At 45.7% G+C, this 18,287-nt stretch overlaps 5 non-coding genes across 5 annotated transcripts; 1 reads left to right on the top strand and 4 right to left on the bottom strand.

The window, feature by feature from the left end:
* Positions 1-1,235: 1,235 nt before the first annotated feature.
* TRNAD-GUC (transfer RNA aspartic acid (anticodon GUC)) lies at positions 1,236-1,307 on the bottom strand. Its single transcript has one exon. It is a non-coding gene; the product is annotated as a tRNA-Asp (tRNA).
* A 2,411-nt stretch (positions 1,308-3,718) lies between these two features.
* TRNAD-GUC (transfer RNA aspartic acid (anticodon GUC)) lies at positions 3,719-3,790 on the bottom strand. The gene has a single exon. It is a non-coding gene; the product is annotated as a tRNA-Asp (tRNA).
* Positions 3,791-3,940: 150 nt separating this feature from the next.
* On the bottom strand, positions 3,941-4,013 carry TRNAF-GAA (transfer RNA phenylalanine (anticodon GAA)). Its single transcript has one exon. It is a non-coding gene; the product is annotated as a tRNA-Phe (tRNA).
* A 135-nt stretch (positions 4,014-4,148) lies between these two features.
* On the bottom strand, positions 4,149-4,220 carry TRNAD-GUC (transfer RNA aspartic acid (anticodon GUC)). Its single transcript has one exon. It is a non-coding gene; the product is annotated as a tRNA-Asp (tRNA).
* Positions 4,221-4,322: 102 nt separating this feature from the next.
* TRNAA-UGC (transfer RNA alanine (anticodon UGC)) lies at positions 4,323-4,394 on the top strand. Its single transcript has one exon. It is a non-coding gene; the product is annotated as a tRNA-Ala (tRNA).
* Positions 4,395-18,287: the final 13,893 nt, after the last annotated feature.

Raw genomic sequence — 18,287 nt, 5'->3', positions numbered from 1 at the left:
GTCCCACAATAGAGGAGTAATGTTCCTAGACGTCCCACAAAAGGGGAGTAATGTTCCTGGACATCCCATAATAGAGGAGTAATGTTCCTAGACATCCCATAATAGAGGAGTAATGGTCCTAGGCATCCCACAATAGGGGAGTAATGTTCATCCCACAATAGGGGAGTAATGTTCCTAGACATCCCACAATAGAGGAGTAATGTTCCTAGACATCCCACAATAGGGGAGTAATGTTCCTAGACATCCCACAATAGAGGAGTAATGTTCCTAGACATCCCACAATAGAGGAGTAATGTTCCTAGACATCCCATAATAGGGGAGTAATGTTCCTAGACATCCCATAATAGGGGAGTAATGTTCCTAGACATCCCACAATAGGGGAGTAATGTTCCTAGACATCCCACAATAGAGGAGTAATGTTCCTAGACATCCCACAATAGAGGAGTAATATTCCTAGACATCCCATAATAGGGGAGTAATGTTCCTAGACATCCCACAATAGAGGAGTAATGTTCCTAGACATCCCACAATAGAGGAGTAATGTTCCTAGACATCCCACAATAGGGGAGTAATGTTCCTGGACATCCCATAATAGGGGAGTAATGTTCCTAGACATTCCATAATAGAGGAGTAATGTTCCTAGACATCCCATAATAGGGGAGTAATGTTCCTAGACATTCCTAGACATCCCACAATAGAGGAGTAATGTTCCTAGACATCCCACAATAGAGGAGTAATGTTCCTAGACATCCCACAATAGGGGAGTAATGTCCCTAGACATCCCACAATAGGGGAGTAATGTTCCTAGACATCCCATAATAGGGGAGTAATGTTCCTAGACGTCCCACAATAGGGGAGTAATGTTCCTAGGCATCCCACAATAGGGGAGTAATGTTCCTAGACATCCCACAATAGAGGAGTAATGTCCCTAGACATCCCACAATAGGGGAGTAATGTTCCTAGACATCCCACAATAGAGGAGTAATGTTCCTAGACATCCCACAATAGAGGAGTAATATTCCTAGACATCCCATAATAGGGGAGTAATGTTCCTAGACATCCCATAATAGGGGAGTAATGTTCCTAGACATCCCATAATAGGGGAGTAATGTTCCTAGACATCCCATAATAGGGGAGTAATGTTCCTAGACATCCCATAATACGGGAGTAATGTTTACTAGAAGGGCAATGCTAAAAAAATATTTGTAAAAAAAAAAAGTAACAAAAGGAATGACCTCCCCGTCGGGGAATCGAACCCCGGTCTCCCGCGTGACAGGCGGGGATACTTACCACTATACTAACGAGGATTGGCTTGGGATGTTGTCTGTGCATGCCTCACTTGATCTGCAAGAAATTTTGTTAAATGAAATGAGTTGTCTAAGGGGAAAAAGGGAAAACGGAGAAAAGAAAAACAACTTTAAAACACGAAATGATACAAAAGTGTATTTTATTAATTGATCAAAAATACATAGACAAAACAACGGTAGGAGGGAGACAAATATTCCGGAGGCGCACAGAGGACGCACAGCCCAAGGGATTGTAATAATAGTAGCAGCATGAATATAATAATACAACAAGAAAGAGCAAGTGTGCAATTAATTCAGTGGAACGCTGCTGCTGTATCATAATGTGAGTATATATGGACAAAGTGTACAAAAAGGACCCTCAGAAAGAGTAAGGCTGTGTTCACACACAGTGTTTTTTAGTGGTTTTTACTGTGGTTTTCACTATAAAACCGCTAAAAATAAGCTTCCCAGTCATTTCTATGCTTTTTGCACTTTTTGTGCACATTGATGCGTTTTTTTACCGCGAAAAAACCGCATCGCGGTAAAAAGCTCAGCATGCTCATTAATTTTGCAGATTTTTCCGCGGTTTTGGCTTCTTCCATGCGGTTTGAAACCGCTGCGGAAAAAAACGCATCAGAAACGCATCAAACCGCTGTGGAAAAATAGGTGCGGTTTCTGGGAAGGGATTCAGGTTTTTGAGCAGAAATTTTCTGCAACGTGTGCACTTAGTCTTATACCATGTGGCCGAGAAATCAAGTGAAGTGCAAATGCTGCCTCTAAATGAAGTGGCCGTATAGAAAACACCAAGTGTACTGACGCCACAGTGAGGTGGTATCAAAGGATCATCACATGATTACCTATGAAGGTAATCTTCCCCTGACGCCAAAACGCGCGTCGGGGTGGACTCACCCCTGGGACTGTATTGGACCCCCACTCACCATCCTTCATAGGTAATCATGTGATGATACTTTGATACCACCTCACTGTGGCGTCAGTACACTTGGTATTTTCTATACGGCCACTTCATTTAGAGGCAGCATTTGCACTTCACTTGATTTCTCGGCCACATGGTATTACTCTTTCTGAGGGTCCTTTTTGTACACTTTGTCCATATATACTCACATCGTGATACAGCAGCAGCGTTCTATTGAATTAACTGCTTACTTTCACGTTATATTACTATATTCATGCTGTGCGTCCTCTGTTGCGCCTCCGGAATATTTGTCTCCCTCCTACCGTTGTTTTGTCTATGTATTTTTGATAATTAATAAAATACACTTTTGTATCATTTCAGGTTTTAAAGTCATTTTTTGCCATGTATTTTCCCGATATGCCCGTCATTACATCCATGTTATATGTGTTTTGCCAGTGAAATCATTCTACCTTTAGGCTGTGTGCCCACGTTGTGTATTTTAGCGTTTCTGCAGCGTTTTTTCCACAGCAGAAACGCTTAAAAACGCTTAAAAAACGCATTCCCATGGGATTCCGCTGTTGCTGTGCCAATGCTGCGGATTTATTCGCTGAGGAATCGCATAGCGGTAAAATCCGCAGCATGTCCATTAATTCTGCAGAATCGCAGCAATTCCGCACCCATAGCATTGCATTGAAACGCTCACTTTACACATGTGGCTATGCCCACCATGCGTAAAGTGAGCGCTTCATGTGCTGTTGGTACCCAGGGTCTGGAGGAGAGGAGACTGTCCTCTCTAAAAAATAGAATTAAAATAAAAAATAGGGATATACTCCCCTTCTGATGGCCCCCGCAGCCCTCCCGGCTCTCAGCGGTGCTGCCGGCATCTTCCGTTCCCAGGGATGCATTGCGCGAAGGACCTCTGATGACGTAGCGGTCTCGCATGATGCTACGTCATCAAAGGTCATTGTCGCAAGGCATCCCTGGGAACGGAAGATGCCGGCAGCATGGCTGAGGGGCGGGAGGGCTGCGGGGACTGACGGAGGGTAAGACTATCCCTATTTTTTATTTCTTTATTTTTTTTATATTCTATCTTTTACTAGTGATGCCGCATAGGCAGCATCAATAGTAAAAACCTGGTCACACTTGTCAGCACTATGCTTGACAAGTGTGACCAACCTGTCAATCATTTTTCCAAGCAATGCTTCAAATCGCTTGAAAAGTGCTAGCATTCTGCAAGCTAAAAACGCTTGTGTTTTGCGGAAAACACATGCGAATCCCGCATGCGGTTTACCCATGGCAGGGAGTTGCGGCAATGCTGCAGACATTTCCGCAGCATTTTTGCAACGTGGTCACTTAGCCTAATTGTTGTTGTCATTTATGATTATTGCTTTTGCACTTTACATGTATATTTTGCCTTCTGAGTTGTGAACTAAGAGGAAAAAAAGGTGAAATTGTGAGCGCAGTGTGAGTAAGATTGAAAAGTAATAGTTGAAAAATAAAAAAATAATTTAATAGAAACCTCCCCGTCGGGGAATCGAACCCCGGTCTCCCGCGTGACAGGCGGGGATACTTACCACTATACTAACGAGGACTGGCTGTTGTTTGCAATTCGAGTCTTTGTACTGACACCGAAAACACAAATGGAGATGAAACTACAACTTCATGTGTGAGATGCTGTTTTTCTACTGAATCCATGTGGAACTAATGACATTAGAGTAAACAACAGTATCAAAACAAAATCTGCCGAAACCCGGGATCGAACCAGGGACCTTTAGATCTTCAGTCTAACGCTCTCCCAACTGAGCTATTTCGGCAATGTGACTACATTTTACACTAGATTCTATTATTCTACATGTGACAAACTATCATAGTGCAAGAGTAATCCAAGCCCGTATATGTTGAGTTCAGCGTTGTCTTTTACCGAGAGAAAGGAAAAAACAAAACTGACCCTCCCCGTCGGGGAATCGAACCCCGGTCTCCCGCGTGACAGGCGGGGATACTTACCACTATACTAACGAGGACTGGGTGGTGAGGTCTGACATTCACTGTCCTCTTCCATACACATTTGCTTCTCCCTCACATAGTTTCCAATACAGCGTACAGTGATATGTTCTGCACGCAAAGGGGATGTAGCTCAGTGGTAGAGCGCATGCTTTGCATGTATGAGGCCCCGGGTTCAATCCCCGGCATCTCCAGGGGAAATTTTTTTTTTGTTCTCTCCTACTTTCTATAAGGCTGGTACTATAGGCTAGTACTATACAGTTATTATGGATGCAACATGTCAAGCAGTCAAAGTTTCCTCACTGTTGCTACACAAATGAACCCTGAGGGTACGGAAATGGCAACAAACAAGTTGCAAAAAATTCAATAACGTATTTATGGTGACTTGCTTACCGGGGTCTAAGCACCTTTTGGGTTGCAATGAGACCCCATTAATTTGTATGGCTCTGGGAGGGCAACTCCTAAAGAACCTTAGCCATGTGACCAGGGCCGGTTTTAGGCAAAGTGGGGCCCTAGGCAAAGTTTAAAATGGGGCCCCAAATGCTAACGTATTGCACATCACAGAAGCATTTCGATTGTAGTTACATGCGCTGAGTTCAGGCTGCTAAATGAGTGTGATCAACAAAATTGTTCAACACTTGTTTCCCGGCCTCTTTCCACCGTCTGAGAAAGAATGATAGGAACAGAACAATCACTAATGGATCACTAAGGGTGTGTGCACACGTTGCGGGTTTTGCTGCGGATTCACAGCAGTTTCCATGCGGTTTACAGTACCATGTAAACCTATGGAAAGCCAAATCCGCCGTGCACATACTGTGGAAAATTCTGCAGATTTGTTGCGGTTTATTTTCCGCAGCATGTTACTTCTTTTTTTGCGGAACCGCAGCTGCAGTGTACGTTCCGGGACATACAAATCAATCTCTCATCCGCACTGCCAAACCGCACTAGAATCTGCATCAAATCCGCTGTACACATGCTAGGAATCCGCAGGAAAAATGCATGTGTTTTACCTTGTGGTTTCTGCCAAGAGATATGGATTCTCTGCAGAAAAAGCTGCAGACTAATCCGCAACGTGTGCACACACCCTAACAGATCACCATACAGTATCATGTTATCAGCAGCACATCTACAGTTTACACCAAATAGTCCTCCATATAATATAATGTGCCCCATAGTCCTCCATATAGTATAATGCAGCCCTTCCATAGAATATATGGCAAACCCCTCATAGGAAATAATGCAGCCCCTTATATAGCATAAAGTAGCCCCTCCATAGAATACAATGTAGCCCTCCTCATAGTATAATGCAGCCCCCCATCGAATATAATAAATATAATACAGCTCCCCCATAGAATATAATGTAGCCCCAAATAGAATATAATACAGCCCACCTCCCCATAGAATATAATGTAGCCCCCCATATTATATAACACAGCCTCCCCCTATAGAATATGATGTAAAATGTACCCCCCATGGTATATAACACAGTCCGATAGTATATAGCCCAGCACCACATGGTATATAGCCCAGCACCACATGGTATACAGCCCACCATGGTATACAGCATAGCATGGTATACAGCCCCCCATGGTATAATACAGCCCACCATGGTATACAGGCTGTATACCATGCTGGGCTGTGTACCATGGTGGGCTGTATAATACAGCCCAGAATGGTATAATACAGCCCAGCATGGTATAATACAGACCAGCATGGTATAACAGACCAGCATGGTATATAGCCCCCCCAGAATGGTATAATACATTCCATCATGGTCTAATACAGCCCAGCATGGTATATAGCCCCCCGAATGGTATAATACAGCCCATCATGGTATATAGCCCCCCAGCATGGTATAATACAGCCCAGCATGGTATATAGCCCCCCCAGCATGGCATATAGCCCCCCAGAATTTAATAATACAGCCCAGTATGGTACAATACAGCCCAGCATGGTATATAGCCCCCCAGCATGGTATAATACAGCCCAGCATGGTATATAGCCCCCCCAAAATGGTATAACACAGCCCAGCACACTATTATACAGCCCAGCATTGTATATAGCCCCCCAGCATGGTATGATACAGCCGAGCATGGTATAATACAGCCCAACATGGTATATTGTCCCCCCAGAATGGTGTAATACAGCCCAGCATGGTATATAGCCCCCCAGCATGGTATATAGCCCCCCTAGACTGGTGTAATACAGCCCAGCATGGTATATAGCCCCCCAGCATGGTATAATACAGGCCCTCCCCAAAATGGTATGATACAGCCGAGCATGGTATATAGCCCCCCAGCATGGTATAATACAGCCCAGCATGGTATATGCCCCCCCCAGAATGGTATAATAAAGCCCAGCATGGTATGTAGCCCCCCCAGCATGGTATAATACAGCCCAGCATGGTATATAGCCCCCCCCCAGCATGACCCCACAGTCCAGTACTCACACTGATTTAAAAAAAAAACAACAAAACACTCCTTACCTTCTCCTTGTGCCCGCACTGCTGGCTGCTCCTGTCTCCTCCTGCTCTGTCTGGCACACAGTGAGAGCGCGATGACGTCATCGCGCTCCCGCTGTGTCAGAGGCAGGGCGGGGAATGATGGGAGAGGGAGCGTCAGCTGACGCTCTCTCCTCCATCACTGCCTCCTTCAATGTGGCGGTGGCGGGAGTCGGCGCTGGGGGCAGGCGGGCCCCCCTGCCTGACAGGGGCCCCATAGCGGCTGTGTGATGTGCCGCTGGCTGGGGGCCCCTGGAGGAGCGGGGGCCCTAGGCAGCTGCCTGGTCTGCCTGCCCATAACGCCGGCCCTGCATGTGACAGATGTCACAGCCAAAGTCGGATAGTTGCCCGACCCCAAAGACTTACAATTACAGGCTACCATTAAGAAGACGAGCACAATACACAGAAAATATCTTTAATGTTTTTAAAAGTTCATGAATTAAAAAAAATATAAAATACCATTACAAAGAGCTCACATACACTTCTGGTGAGACTTCTGCTTTCACTTCTTTTTGCATTAAAGGGTTTGTCCAATACTCAGTCAACCCCTTCTCTATCCTTATGTTTCCCCCCCCCCAAGTAAAATAATTTTTGCGGACTAGGCTGGCACCACTACTGACCTGAGCATGATGTAGCTCAGTGTCTGCCCCCTTATAAATCCCATCTGGTGCTGTTCCAACAGTGTCAGCACTGGATCTCCCAAGGCGACATTGTTATGTCACGCAATCCCTGAGGCAATCAGTGCTGGATTCACTCTACTCTCCTTAGGATAAATCAAGACATCTAGAGGAAGTGAGCGCTGCTGCTCTCTCACTTTCTCCAAATGTCAATTACGTCCGTAGTAGAGTGAAGTCATGGCCGATTGGCTGCAGTGATCGCGTGACGTAACGATCTGATGCAACTCATGGGAGAGTCAGCGCTGACACCAAATGTGAGTATGCGTGTTATTTTACTGGAGGGAAACAAAGATTAAGAAAAGGTTGTCCGAGTAGTGGAAACTAAAGGATTTGGATGGTAAAAAGGGTTTTATCTCAGCCTAAGACACAAAGGTTAAAAGGGACCTAAAGCTGATCATACACACGTGATAGCTGTGAGACACTTGTTTGGCTGAAAGCTTTATCTGCCAACTCCACGATACATTTGAAGAGTTCACTTGGTAACGCATTCACGCGTTTCCAATGGAAGAGTGAGAAAAAGAAGCAGCAGCTTATCTCTGTTGGCACAAAGGGTCTGACATTGGTATTCAAACTGCATGTTACCTATTGGAGGGGTCTCAGGAGACCCCCATATGTTTTAGAGGGTCAGGTGCTGTTCCTGACATGTAGGGCTCGGGTGCTGCACTTAGGTGCTGTACTCTGGCTGATTATGGACAAGTCATTTCTACACAACATCCGTCCTCATCAGACAGTGTGCTCTGCACTATAGAGGCAAGGTGATCACCTACACCACCTCAGCTCTGACAATGGACCCTCTCCTGTGGAGCTTCAGTATATGACTCACTCGAACAAGCAGGACAGAAAGAAAACTGATTAAAACATGCCTAATGAACTGCGTCAAAATTGTCATGAAACATGCACCATAAAACGTGAAACAATTTGCCGAGTTGTAAATTCATGCGTCTTTGACAAATATATAATATACATCTTCCCTATGTGCTACCACTACTCCTAATTAGAGATGAGAGCCTTTTTTAGGGTCGAGTCGGGTTTCATGAAACCCGACTTTCGCAAAAATCGGGTCGAACGAAATTGGCCGACTATCGGGAAAAGTCGGAGGCCGACTGAAACACGAAACCCAATGCAAGTCAATGGGGAAGCAAAGTTGGCAGGGAGTGGAGGACAGGAAACACACCTACAGTGCCCATTTCAATGCCAAAAACATCAATTCTTATTACTGAAGCTTGTCAACCTTAATTTACTTCGTAATAATAGTTACGCATTGAAAACTGGGGGTTATTTGGCTAAAGGTGTGGGGGGGGGTAGGGCTGGCTCCAGGTTTCCATGTGCCCTGGGCCAAAGAGTGTCAGTGCGCCCCTTTAACACATACCACAACTCATGATGCTCCGATACGGCACAGAAATATAGGTATAGTACAATGACAAATACTTCACTGCTTACATGACATGACTGATCTATTTTAAATTGTACAACAGCTCAAAAAAAGGACAGTATATTACTCCATACAGTATTATGGCCACCACATTTTGCACCATACAGAATAATGAGCCCCATATATTTCTCCATACAGAATAATTGGTCACATATAATGTTCCATACAGTATATGATGAGCTCCACATAATGCTACAGTATATAATGGTCCCTATGGACGATCCTCCAGTGTGTTATGGGCCCAAATAATGCTCCATATGTAATGGGCCCCATTTCTAATGCTCCAGTGTATAATGAGCCCCATAAATGCTGCTCCAGTGTATGATGTGCCCCATTTGGAATGCTCCAGTATATGATGGGCCTCATGGAAATTGCTTCAGTGTATGGATGGGCCCAAATAATGCTCCATATATAATGGGCCCCATTTCTAATGCTCCAGTGTATAATGTGCCCCATAGATGCAGCTCCAGTGTCTGATCTGCCCCAATCTGGAATGCTCCAGTATATGATGGGCCTCATGGATGATGCTCCAGTGTATGATGGGGCCTAGTAATGCTCCATATATAAAGGGCTCCATTTCTAATGCTCCAGTGTATAATGGGCCCCGTAAATGCTGCTCCAGTGTCTGATGTCCCCAATCTGGAATGCTCCAGTATATGATGGGTCTCACGGATGATGCTCCAGTGTATGATGTGCCCAAATAATGCTCCATATATAATGGGCCCCATTTCTAATGCTCCAATGTATAATGGGCCCCGTAAATGCTGCTCCAGTGTTTGATCTGCCCCATTTATAATGCTCTAGTATACGATGGGCCTCATGGATGATGCTCCAGTGTATGATGGGCCCTAATAATGCTCCATATATAATGGGCCCCTTTTCTAATGCTCCAGTGTATAATTAGCCCCGTAAATCCTGCTCCAGTGTCTGATGTCCCCCATTTGGAATGCTCCAGTATATGATGGGCCTCATGGATGATGCTCCAGTGTATGATGGGCCCTAATAATGCACCATATATAATGGGCCCCATTTCTAATACTCCAGTGTATAATGTGCCCCATAGATGCTGCTCCAGTGTCTGATCTGCCCCAATCTGGAATGCTCCAGTATATGATGGGCCTCATGGATAATGCTCCAGTGTATGATGGGTCCTAATAATGCTCTATATATAATGGGCCCCATTTCTAATGCTCCAGTGTATAATGGGCCCCGTAAATGCTGCTCCAGTATATGATGTCCCCAATCTGGAATGCTCCAGCATATGATGGGCCTCATGGATGATGCTCCAGTTTATGATGGGCCCAAATAATGCTCCATATATAATGGGTCCCATTTCTAATGCTCCAGTGTATAATGGGCCCCGTAAATGCTGCTCCAGTGTCTGATGTCCCCCATTTGGAATGCTCCATTATATGATGGGCCCCATTTTTAATTAACCCAGGCATGGTATGTGAAAAGAGTTCCATTGAGTAATCTGAAGTGTGTGCTGCCGCATCCTTCACTTTTGGTGTGGGTGAAGGACACAAGGAAAGGGGTTGCTCCTGACCAGAAGCCTGCACTGACAACTCAGTGCTTGCATTTTTTAAAACTTCAGAAGAGGAGGCAATAAAGCTGGAGGCTGTGTCAGCAATGTAAGCCAAAAACAGTTCCTGATGCTCCGGCTTTAAAAGCAGTCTACCTACTCCCAGAAAAGGGAGCCTTACAGGCCTTCCAGAGCTACACCATGATGCAGGCTCAACACCTCCTGCCTTAGCTGGTATTGTGTTTTGGCACTACCAGCAGATGCACCACCACCATCAGTACCAGGTAGCCCCCCACGTCCACGTCCCCATCCTCTTCCACCATACTTCCTCATGTTTTGGAAAATGGACCAAAAATACCAGCAGATATATGGTACTGTATCAGAAGCGTACAGCTCTATACAGTCTAGGGATAACAGTAAATCTCTGTATATATTTCATGAGTCATACACAGACGCTCACAGGCTCAGTATGGATTACACAATAAAAAAAGTTGAAAAAGGGTACAGTATCACCAGATACAAGGTATATATAGTATAGTGTAAACATTATGAATCTCCGTATACATTTCAGGAGGCAGACACAAATGCTCTCAGGCCCAGTATGGATTACACAAGAATATGAAAAGCTGTAAATGGGTAATGTAACACAAGCGTACAGCTGTATACAATGTTGGGGTAATCTTAAAGCTCCAAATATATTTCCGGAGTAACAGACAGACATTCACAGGCTCATTATGGATTGCACCAGAATCTAAATAGCAAAAAAGGTTACTGTATCAGAAGCGTATAGCTGTATACAGTGTTGGCCAAATTTGAAATCTCGGTATATATTTCCGGAGTAACCCTCAGACACTCACTCAGTCAGGGTTTGACCATAATGAAAAATGTTGTAAAAAAGGTACTGGATAACAAGATACCAAGTATATATTATAGGGTACAATTGAAATCTCCATATACATAGTCCCGTAGTCACTCTCAGACGCTTACTCAGTATGAATTTGACCGTAATACTAAATGTCGAACAAAGGTACTGTATAACAAGATACAAGCTGTATCGAGTATAGGGTAAAAATTGGTATCTCCGATTCACCGTGTATATAGAAGGTGTAAACCACACACGCTCACTCACTATGGATGATACCGTAATAAAAAATTTTGAACAAAGGTACTGTATCAGCACACACCAGATGTATCCAGTCTAGGGGTAATTGTAAATTTACGTCTATACTTCCGGAGTCAGACACTCACAGGCTCACTATGTATTACACCAGAATTTAAAAAGTAGAAAAAGGGAAAGGTATTCGAAGCGTACAACTGTATACAGTGTTGTGGTACTTTTAAATCTTCGTATATATTTAAATCTCAGAAAGCCAGAACAGACTCTCCGCTACTGGAAACTACATGGATACAAGTACAGACGGAAAGTCGAGTGTTAGCAGAAATTTGGGAATTACTCATAGCGGGAAAACCTCCCAGTAGATATTGAAGAGGCGATGCAGACCCTCAATTACTGTGTCTGTGGAGACAGCGAAAATGGTTCTTTGTGAAGAAAGGATTGCTTTATCGCAGTAGCGTGGATCACATCACTGTAACACGTCTCCATCAAATTGTGATCACAGGGAGAGATGTAGACATGGTCCTCACTGCCAATCATGATGTGTCTGGTCATTTTGGAGTGCAAAAGACAGAAGCCACAGGCCGTAGGCGATTCTATTGGATTGGCATGAGAGGAGACATTGTCTTTTGTAGGTTTTATATTTTATGGCCAATGTCAACATGCATTTATACGCTACATGTGTATCATCTCAAACCAAGCTCAATTTTTGTGTTTTTTCTTTGTATTTTTTGCATTCTGTGCAAGCTGGGGTGTGGCCTCCCTCTCCTGAGCTGGAAATTGTATATAAGGCTTCCCCAGACTGGTGTCTACTGTTTGGGACCCAGTCCTTTTGTCTGCCCTTGTTCACACACTGAGGTCAACTTTGACACAAAGCAAGGTTTTTAATATTAGACAGTGTAGGACTATCCCGAACAGAGTTACCTTGTCGTGGTGGGATGGCTTTCATGCTACTTTTGATCAAAAACAGTATTACTAAAAACTCTGTATTATTTAGATGCACTGTTGCTTTTACTTATTTAGTTACAGCAGGGTTTTTGCTCACTTTGTCTTTTGCAGGTTTTATATTTTATGGCCAATGTCAACATGCATTTATACGCTGCATGTGTATCATCTCAAACCAAGCTCAATTTTTGTGTTTTTTCTTTGTATTTTTTGCATTCTGTGCAAGCTGGGGTGTGGCCTCCCTCTCCTGAGCTGGAAATTGTATATAAGGCTTCCCAAGACTGGTGTCTACTGTTTGGGACCCAGTCCTTTTGTCTGCCCTTGTTCACACACTGAGGTCAACTTTGACACAAAGCAAAGTTTTTAATATTAGACAGTGTAGGACTATCCCGAACAGAGTTACCTTGTCGTGGTGGGATGGCTTTCATGCTACTTTTGATCAAAAACAGTATTACTAAAAACTCTGTATTATTTAGATGCACTTTTGCTTTTACTTATTTAGTTACAGCAGGGTTTTTGCTCACTTTGTCTTTTGCAGGTTTTATATTTTATGGCCAATGTCAACATGCATTTATACGCTGCATGTGTATCATCTCAAACCAAGCTCAATTTCTGTGTTTTTTCATTGAATAATGGTGGCAGGAATGTCACACGTCTGTGACTATCACAACTGTGAAAGGTCATCATAAAGCACCACTGCATCCACTTGTAAGTTGATGTCCATTACAAATGGTAGCCATTGATCATCTGAAGGTAGAGGCCCGCAGTACAGGCCATAGCTACATCTTAACCATCATCGATCAATACACCAAATTTCTAGTGGCCGTCCCTGTGAAGGATTTAACTGGCCAGACTACACAGCGGTGGAGCAGGGAGAGGTAAGTATTGCACCTTGCAAGTGCTGTGGCCATGATCAAGCACGGGGGGCACACTCGCGGGCTACAGTACTGGCACAGGGCCCCTCATAGTACGCTGGTGTGTCTGACGGCGAGTGGGCCCCCCCACCATCAGAGACACTGTATTGTACTATGAGGGGCCCTGTGCCAGTGCCGTCGGCCATCAATGGGCCCATCCACCTGTTCAGAGCAATGGCACTTGCCCGGGTGCGCCAGGTGTTGACCCCAGCCCTTGGGGGGGGATGTGCAGCCCAGTTAGGGAGGTTTAAAAAATGGCATATGTTGATGTGTAGGCTGGACATTCAGGTGCTGCAAATGGCGGAATTGTGCAAGTCCGAGGAAGAGGAGGACAAAAGCGAGGCAGTTTTCTGGCAACCTATGTGTCATCAGGGGAAGGTGGGACAAAATCCTTTGAAACCCATGCATGGTTCATTTTAATGAAGGTTAGATCTTCAACATTTTAGGTCGACAGACGAGTCCTTTTTTCTGTCAGGATTGATCCAGCAGCACTGAAGACTCTTTCAGATAACACACTAGCAGCAGGGCAAGCAAGCTTCTTGTAAGGCATAGTGTGCCAATTCAGGCCAGGTGTCCAGTTTAGAGGTCCAATAGTCAAAGGGGAATGACCTGTGAGGGAGAACATCGATATGGGAGAGAAGTAGTTTGTAACCATACTTTAGTTGACAGCAGTCGTGAGCGGTACTTGAGAAATCATTCCACAACATGGTCTTTAAACCCCTGTCTCCAACGCCACTTTGGCTGTGTTCACCACGAACACCTCTTCCATTGTGCCCACTTCGGCTCGTGGGTGAACCAGCACCGCTGCTGTGTGCTGGGAAAGCCTCAAACAAACGGTTTACCAGAGTTGCTTGTTTGTTAGCCAATATTATCTCTAGGTTCTCCTGTGGCTTGATGTTGTGTAATTTGCCTTTGTAGCGTGGATCGAGGATGCTGGCCAGCCAGTAGTCGTCATCCTTCATCATTTTGGCAATGCGGGGGTCCCTTTTGAGGATCCGCAAGGCATAATCACACATGTGGGCCAATGTTCCAGGTGTCAATAATGCACTGCCACTGCTGGGTGGAGGAGCACTTTCTGGCAAATCCACATCCCTACAGTCACGCACAAACACTGTACCTGACCTTGGAACGCCAACATTTTCTCTTGCCCCCTGAGAAGCATCCTCCTGCCCAAAATTATCACCCCCCTCATCTCCCTCCTTCCTCTTCTTCCTCCACCTCGTCCAGGACAGTTCCCTGACCAGACAATGGCTGACTGTCAGCAAGGCTTCCCTCCTCCTCCTCCTGTTACTCCTCCGCTGCAGACGCCAGATCCTTAATGTGCATCAAACTTTGCATGAGCAGACGCATAAGTGGGATGCTCATGCTTATGATGGCGTTGTCTGCGCTTACCAGCCGTGTGCATTCCTCAAAACACTGAAGGAATTTACAGAGGTCTTTCAGCTTTGACCACTGCACACCTGACAATTCCATGTCTTCCCTCAAACTGCCTGCCCGTGTATCCTCCCACAAATGCATTACAGCCTGCCTCTGTTCGCACAGCCTCTCAACCATGTGCAGGGTGGAGTCCCACCTTGTTGCAACGTCTATGATTAGGCGGTGCTTGGGGAGGTGGAGCAATCGCTGCAGCTTCTGCATACGAGTGGAGTGGACGTTTGAGCGACGGATGTGTGAGTACAGTCTTCGCACCTTATGGAGCAGGGATGTTAACTCTGGATAATTTTTAAGGAAGCACTGCACCACCAGGTTCAAAGTGTGAGCCAGCCAGGTATGTGTGTGAGTTTTGCACGGGCTATGGCTGCCACAAAATTACATCCGTTATCATTGACTACCTTGCCTGGCTCAAGATGTAGAGTGCCCAGCCATGACTCAGTTTGTCCCTGCAAGTAGTCGGCCAGTACCTCCGCGGTGTGTCTGTTGTCGTCCAAAGACATCACCTTTAACACAGCCTGCTGACGCTTACCACTAGCTGTTCGATAGTGGGACACCTCGTGTGCAACACCGCCAGCTGTGGATGGAGTGCTCGTGCGACTGCGCTCTGTGGACGAGCTTTCGCTTATGGAGGAGGAGGAGGGTCGAAAGCCTACAGCCAACTGTTTCCTATACAGTGGGCTAGGCAGCACTGTTCCACCGCCGCTGTCCCCTGTGGAGCCTGCATCCACCACATTAACCCAGTGCGAAGTGATGGACACGTAACGGCCCTGGCCATGCCTACTGGACCATGCATCTGTTGTGAGGTGCACCTTTCCACTCACTGATTGCTTGAGTGCATGGACAAAGTGGTCTTTCACATGCAGGTGGAGGGCTGATATGGCATTTCGAGAAAAGAAGTGCCGACTGGGTAGGTCATAGCGTGGGACTGTTTAGGCCATAAGCTCGCGGAAAGCTTCGCTTTCAACCAAACGGTAGGGCATCATCTCTAATGAGATTAGTTTGGCAATGTAGGCGTTCAAAGTGTACGTGGATGAGAGGATGAGGATGAGTACTTTCTTGTCCTACTCAGAGTGTCTGGTAGGGTGAGCTGGACTGGAGAGCTGCATATGGGGGAAGTAGCGGTGGACCGGACGGAGTGAGAGGGGGTTGGTGATGGTATTGGTAGTGATGGCCTAGATGCAGTGTTGTGTTGCAAAACCATTGGATTCCCTGAGTGCTTTGGCCTTGCGACGACACCTCAACATTTAGTGCTGGTGGTGTGCTTAACGGTGGCGGTGGTCTTACAGTGGGGGAAGCAATGGAGCGTTGCTGGCTACCTTCAGTCGGAGCAGGTGCACATGTGCTACCTGAGGTTTTGTAGTCCGTCCACGCTTGCAAGTGCATGTTGATTAAATGTCTAAGCATGCAAGTGGTATTCAAATTTCTGAGTTGTTTACCTCGGCTAAAGGTCCTTCCGCACTTCTTACAGGTAACCTTTGCCTTATCAGTAGGATATTGGACAAAGAAGTGCCACACTGCACTCTTCCTACTATGGTATACATTTTCTGGCCTTGCACGCTGTGCTAAGTTGACCGTCTGGCCAAGCTGTCCTGCAACTCTTTTAGTTTTTGGTCCACGTTTTTGGACAGCTACGGGCCTGCCAGATAACCGCTGCTGCGATGTCAATGCCTGCTGCGGATCCTTCTCCTTATCTGAACTATTGCCAGCGCCACCCTCCTCCACCAATGGATGCCAATCCAGGTCAAGAACTGGGTCATCCATCACCTCCTCTTCAAAGTCATCTGCACCTTCCTCTTTACCTTCCTCTGTGTCACCGTGTAAGGTGGTATAGTACGCGGGAAGGGGCACCTGAGTTTCATCAGGGTCAGATTCTGGCTCAATAGACTGCGAGGGCAATGTAGTGCTCTGTGTCAATGTACCAGCAGAATCATCTAGCAGTGTCTGTGCATCAGTGCACTCCATGTCAGATTCATCTTGGACTGGGGAATTCAGGATTTGACTGGATAACCCAGGCATGGTATGTGAAAAGAGCTCCATAGAGTAATCTGAAGTGTGGGCTGCCGCATCCTTAACTTTTGGTGGGGGTGAAGGACACAAGGAAAGGTGCTTTTCCTGACCAGAACCCTGCACTGACGACTCTGTGCTTGCAGGTTTCGAACGTTCAGAAGAAGAGGTAATAGAGCTGGTGGCTGTTTAGGCAATGTACGCCAAAACCTGTTCCTGATGCTCGGCTTTAAAAGCGGTTTTCCTACTCCAAGAAAAGTCTTAGTTACTCACCGGTTAACGGTATTTTTCGGAGTCCATGACAGCACCACCTGAAAGAGGGGATCCGCCCTTCAGGAACAGGAAACCTACAGATACAAAAAGGGCGGCACCTCTCCCACGCATCAGTTGGATTACAGAGCACAAGAGGACCTCCAAGGTTAATGGCATGATTTATGTACAATACTATTACCACTTAATTATTTATCACCAGTGGACATATACAAGAGGAAGACGTGCACACCCAAACTAACTAAGGGGCGGGAATCTACGGGTGCTGTCATGGACTCCGAAAAATACCGTTAACCGGTGAGTAACTAAGACTTTATTCGGTCGTCCATGACAGCACCACCTGAGAGAATTACAGAGAGTAATAACTACTTTAGGGTGGGACTACAGCCTGCAGCACCCTTATACCAAAGGAGAGGTCTGTGGAAGCACCCAGGTCTAGCCTATAATGACTATAAAAGGTGCTCGGAGAGGACCAAGTAGCCGCCTTACATATCTGGTCAATGGAGACTTCCGATCTTTCGGCCCACGAGGTCGCCATGGCTCTGGTGGAATGCGCCCTCAGCTTCCCAGGTGCCGACCTGCCTTTTGAGGTGTAAGCTATTGCAATCCCCTCTCTAATCCACCTGGCTAGTGTATTTTTTGAGGCTCTAAGACCTTTCCTAGGGCCTTGATGGGAGACAAACAGGGCATTATCTTTCTTCCAGGGATCGGTAACTGCCAGATATTCTATGAGGCATCTCCTAACATCCAGGGAGTGTAGTTTCTTTTCCTTCTCGTTAGCTGGATTAGGGAGGAAGGATGGAAGGACTATTTCCTGTGTCCTATGAAAGCTATAAGCTACCTTAGGTAAGTACTCTGGGTCAGGCCTAAGTATTACCCTATCGTCTTTAAACTGTATATAAGGAGGACGCCTAGATAAAGCCTGGATGTCGCTTACTCTACGAGCTGACGTCAGAGCTACCAGGAAGGCTACTTTGAGGGACAGGAATTTTATGGAAGCTGATGAGATAGGTTCAAATGGAGCTTCCGTCATAGCTGTGAGGACTAGGTTCAATCCCATGGCATGAATCTATCTTTCACTACTGGTCTGGATCTACCTGCCACCTTAATGAACCTACTGAACCAGTAGTTTGCAGCTAAAGAGGGCCCCCAAGGCTGATACCTGTACTTTAAGGGTACTGGTGGAAAGCCCCATGTCCAGACCTTTCTGTAAAAATTCTAAGATTTGAAGTATAGGCGCTGAATCCCCAGGTACTACTCCTGAGTTCTGAAGGA

Source organism: Dendrobates tinctorius, unplaced genomic scaffold (genome assembly GCF_039654945.1).
Source record: "Dendrobates tinctorius isolate UK_male_01 unplaced genomic scaffold, ASM3965494v1 ptg000243l, whole genome shotgun sequence".
Lineage (NCBI taxonomy): Eukaryota > Metazoa > Chordata > Amphibia > Anura > Dendrobatidae > Dendrobates > Dendrobates tinctorius.
Note: the sequence above shows the minus strand (reverse complement) of the source record. Positions and strands in the feature narration are given on the sequence as shown.